We start from the raw sequence: 5,386 nt of genomic DNA, 5'->3' as shown, positions 1-5,386 counted from the left end.
TTTGGGCAACCTGTGCGCATTCGCACAGACGAAGGTCAGTGGCTGGGTAGCCCTTAACTATATATATGAAGACAGTAACTATTCTCGAAAGAACAGAATACTGTTGATGACCGTGCAGCTTTTCCCTGGAATAAATGATGACTAACTGAAACCCTCAGCTGCCGACAGGTGTTGTTGATATACCTCGATGTGGACAGCTGAAAATGTGTGCCCCGACCGGGACTCGAACCCGGGATCTCCTGCTTACATGGCAGACGCTCTATCCATCTGAGCCACCTAGGACACAGATGAATAGCGCGACTGCAGGGACTTATCCCTTGCGCGTTCCCGTGAGACTACCATTCCCAACTGTCCACAATTCTACATATGTAATGTACCTTATAGACATTTGCCCATCCGCTCATTACTCGCTCACGCTTTGGCGATTCCCTCTGTGGCTCAGATGGATAGAGCGTCTGCCATGTAAGCAGGAGATCCCGGGTTCGAGTCCCGGTCGGGGCACACATTTTCAGCTGTCCGCATCGAGGTATATGAACAACACCTGTCGGCAGCTGAGGGTTTCAGTTAGTCATCACATAATAGCATGCTGTTTGTGAGAGAGAGAAGCGAGAGATGGTAGGCATTGTTGACGAAAGTAGCCACTCCTGCTTTAGCTCTCTCTCCACTAAGGTCATCCTTTTGGAGAAAATAATCACATAGCTCAGGGGCATCGGAGAATTTAAAATGTGCGTCTTGAAGACAGAGACATATTGGCGTACCCTGAGTTAACAGACGTAGTTCCTCCACATGTATCCTGAAACCATTCAAGTTTCACTGCAGTAGGAAGCCATCTAAACGGTAAAGTTTTCCTCTATCTCTCCCCTTTCCGTACCTCCGTGGTGAGGAGATTGTATCAGGGGAGTGGGGATGGTAACGTGAAGGACTCGTCGGTTCCCTCAGGCAGACGTCGACACCTGCACCATCGTCCGATCGATCGCACAGGACAAAGGTTGCGTGGTCTGATGTCTTCGGACCTGATCATTTTGGTTTGATGGTTTTCGACCACAGCTTGGACTTCAGGGATGATGGCAAGGCCATTTTAACACAAACAGTTTTTTGGGACTCATATATCATCTGTTGTGAGAGTTTGTTACCTTTAGGAAGAGTATGTTCCCCAGCCACCATTACTGCCGTGGTGGATAGGCTTGGTTGTTGTTGGACTAGCGGTTAACAGGTGCAGGTGGAGGTGCAATGGTCAGCTGCCAACGCCAGTTTTCTGCACAGGCTGCTTCAACATTGAACAAATGACTGCACAGAAGTTGGTGTCTCCGAAGCCTTGAACGTCTTTTTCGCGTCCGTATATTAGAGCTGTTGCGTCACATTAATTTCCTGGGTATTCTTCTCTTTTGCAAAGACAGGACATTCTTTGCTCAAAACAGGATGGACTTTGGAGCAATTGACACACATGGGCTGGGTAGTACGTTGGATGCTGGAGTCGTGGGCAGTGAAGGCTGCATCTTCCATAGATAGCGTAACCATTATGACCCATGGTGGTACGACCAAAGTGTTGACTCTTAAAGTAGAGCGTTACATTTGGCACATAGGGCCTAACGTTAACGTGGAGAAGGTCGGCCACAACACATTCGGGCAACTTTGGTAAATGGAATGTCAGACGCTGCCATTGGGAGTTCGCCTTCATCCCGTTTCATGACATTCTGAACTTCACCGATCCTCATGCTTCCTAATTCCGGTTGCAGTTTTTTGGTATCCCTACCCATAATTTTCTGGCATCTCACAAGTCCTTTACAACACAGATGTCTCAGGTGGAATAGACACGAACTCCTGGGAGTAAAGGAAAGAGATTTAGACTTCACGGAAGTCCAGCAAACAGTTAGGCAACAAAGCATCTACCCAAATAGAGCCCTGCTTGCCTGGGTACGCCTTATACAACTTCTGTGCAGCAGGTTCCCCAGAGGCTGCCCGCTAACGACTGTTCCGTCTCAACTGGCATGCATCTCATCGGCACGCAGCACAATTTGAGATTGAAGTTCTTTTGTTTTTTTAATTAGGTTTTTACTATTCTCACAGTCAAGGCAATCAAGCCAAGAGCCCCGTTCCCTGCGACATACAAGATTCCACCGCCGTGCCACACGGTGGTCGCTGAAGTATGCCAAAAAACTGGTGACGATCACCAGTCCCCAGCTCAGTAAACCTGGGCTCGCCATGTCTGTACCCAGCAAACGAATACTGAGCTCCCTGAGGTGCTCACCATTTAGAACTAACCGGGGAACACATGTGGCCTTATCGAAAACACCACGGATGTGGTGAGCATTACACCCAATTTACACCTGCTGGGGTGATATTCATCGCAAAAACAGGGAAAGTAGCAATTTTCTCGGCATCTTGCGCACGCCATAAACGCCGAATTTTGAGAATTACGTGTTTGTTTGAAAACTTCTAAAGAAAATCAAAGCTCTTTTACATATATAAAAGATTCGCCCGCATTGCAGAGATGCAGAGACTGGCAGCAAATCACGCGGTACACATGATTTCGCCAAATATTGACGAGGATAGGTGCTGATGCCCAATGGACTATATTTTGATGCATTCTTCTCGGGATGTGATGTATTTTTCTCTCTCGGTGACATAGTAGCAATTTTGAAGATTTTTAATCAAAGTCTGTACCTGACGATAAAAACGGATATCACCGAGTTGCACTAACGGAGTGCATTTGAGTGAAGTCACTTTAGTTGTGCACGATGACAATCCTTCTTCATCCTGAAAACTCTCGTCGTATAATTGGGGATTTGTTTGTCCGTTCCACGAGTCAGTTAACAGAAGAAATTTGTTCTCCTACACACAGCGCCTCATCACGTTACACACAATTATTTTTTTTTTTTTTTTGTGTAAGGCTGATGAAACCCTCTCACATTTTGATGAAGTATTGACGACATTACGATATTTTGCCACGTGCCCATCTTCGTTCCAAAAGAGCTCTCTTGTAGCCATATGTAGACTGTTCGCAATAATTTTCCAGAAAGGGCTGTAACATGTAGCGCTGTATATGAGTGGGCTATTTTGTTCATATTTCGATTTATTTGCAGTGTAAGTAATGTAAAAGCTGAACATGAAAATGTTTTCCCAGAGGGATTCGGCCCACGACGCTCGGTTGAGCGTTCCCTACTCTTTCGGTTGTGCCAGAGATTGCTTGAAATTACACTAACGAAAATGGCCTGACCCGCCATTTTTTTCTAAACGTTTGGCCGTATGGAGCTATCAGTTCTGTCCGTTTTATTTCGGGCCAAGCTCTGCATTTACCATAAATTGGGTCGAAGTCAGTGATGACGGGTAGGCGCAGTCCCCTTGTAAGTCGTACTCAACGTGTTTAACCGCCTTGCATACATTCAGCCTTCTTGTCATTTTCTGTATTCTGTACCTGATGGTGTATTCCATCAGGTAGTTACAGTAATAGCTGCCTGTATTTGATGCAGAGGATGTGGCTACTTTCTGCTGTTGTGCGGTCTCAAATACAAGACATAGGCGCGTAATATTGGCTTTGACCATGCACACCTGAACTTTCTGGGTGCTTGACTTCGTATAGAAGTTTTGTTTCTACACATGAAGTAGAGAAGAAGCGTAGTTTACCACTCGGCAGACACTTTAAGACTTTCATCTGCCAATTCCCAGGCTGTAATGCATGTAACTGTGAGAACAACTCTACTCTCTCAGCTGCTTTTTCCTGCTCTGCCTGCAGCAACATGCATTCTACTCCTAAACATGCAATTGTTTGCCATACAAAAAGGAAGAAAGTAGAGGGAAAATTTTCTAGTTTTCAAGTGAGATTCTCTTGCAGACTACTGCTGCAACACAACAATCTAATTTAATTTGAACAATTTTTACTTACTGGTGTTTTAGTGGTTTTTACCTAATTTATTGAAACCCGTGTATTTCGTTTCCTGCTTGGTTGCTATATATGATTTTTCTACCTCTTTAACTAATAAATTATGTATTTCATGCTATCCATTTGACAACGTACTAATTTCCAAACTGCAGCAATACTCCAAAAGCCGACATATAACTCGAGGAGGAAATTCTTGTTTCCTTTTTTTTTTTTTTTTATATCTGAAGCCATCACATTGCACAACCTGCTTTCTTGTTTCCTACTGCAAGCCATTCTTTATAGGTTTCTGGCGCGACAACTGGAGTTATTCTTATGATACATAAACAATCTTCATGTTGTTTCTTGGCGTATTATAAAGTGTATCAAAAAATATAAGCGGAAAGCATACTGAATTTTGTTGTTATTGTGATCTTCAGTCTGAAGACTAGTTTGTAGCACCTCTCCACGCTAGTTTATCTTTTGCAAGTCTATCTCTGCAGAACTGTTATAACCTTCATTCACTTGAAACTGTTTATTGTAGGGAAGCCTTGATCACCCCCTACAATTTTTATCTCACACGCTTCATCTCATTACTAAGATCAACAATTCGTACCTGCCTCAGCATTAGTCATACAAGCCTATACTTTCTTTAGTCATGTAGTGTAATGAATTTCGCCGGCCGCGGTGGCCGAGCGGTTCTAGGCACTTCAGTCTGGAACCGCGTGACTGCTATGGTCGCAGGTTCGAATCCTGCTTCGGGCATGGATGTGTGTGATGTGCTTAGGTTATTTAGGTTTAAGTAGTTCTAAGTTCTAGGGGACTGATGACCTCAGAAGTTAAGTCCCATAGTGCTCTGAGCCATTTGAACCATTTTTTTGTAATGAATTTCAGTTGTCGCATATTCGGTTCCGTACCTCTTCATTAGTCATCCAAGCAATTCCACTGATTTTCAACATTCCTCTGTGGCACCACATTTCAGACCTTCTGTTTTCTTCATGCCTGTACAGTTCATCGTCCACGTTTCACTTCCATAACAGACTACGCTTCAGACAGATACTTTCAGGAAAGACCTAACACTTATCACATTTTGAAATATTTCTGTTTCTCAGAGACGTTTCTTTTAGTACTGACAGTCAGCATTTTATAGTCTATTTAATATGTTCAGCAGTTTTTCTGCTAAAATAGCAAACCTCGTCAGCTGCTTTTAGTGTCTCATTTTCTAATCAAATTTCGTCGTAATCAACTGATTAGTTTTACCTTTGTTGATGTTCGTCTTATTACCTCCTTTCGAAACATCAATTTCGTTCAATTTAAAACGCCCTGTGTTAAGAAGGGCAATAGTATTTCATATCCTTTACACTCTTTATTAACACTGATATCTAACGTAGTTTCCATACTGCATTAACCTTCTTTTACCTTTGTTGGTGTTCACTTTATTACCTGTTTTCGAGATGTACAATTAAAAGCACCCTGTGTTAATAAGGATAATATTATTTTACACGCTCTACATTGTAACGTTCTCTAAAG

The 5,386-nt window shown here is 43.2% G+C and overlaps 1 non-coding gene across 1 annotated transcript; it reads right to left on the bottom strand.

Annotated features, from left to right (window-relative positions):
- Positions 1-208: 208 nt before the first annotated feature.
- Positions 209-283, bottom strand: Trnat-ugu. The gene has a single exon. It is a non-coding gene; the product is annotated as a tRNA-Thr (tRNA).
- Positions 284-5,386: the final 5,103 nt, after the last annotated feature.

This window comes from Schistocerca americana, chromosome X (genome assembly GCF_021461395.2).
Source record: "Schistocerca americana isolate TAMUIC-IGC-003095 chromosome X, iqSchAmer2.1, whole genome shotgun sequence".
NCBI classification, from domain to species: domain Eukaryota; kingdom Metazoa; phylum Arthropoda; class Insecta; order Orthoptera; family Acrididae; genus Schistocerca; species Schistocerca americana.
This window is presented reverse-complemented; position numbering and strand designations above follow the sequence as displayed.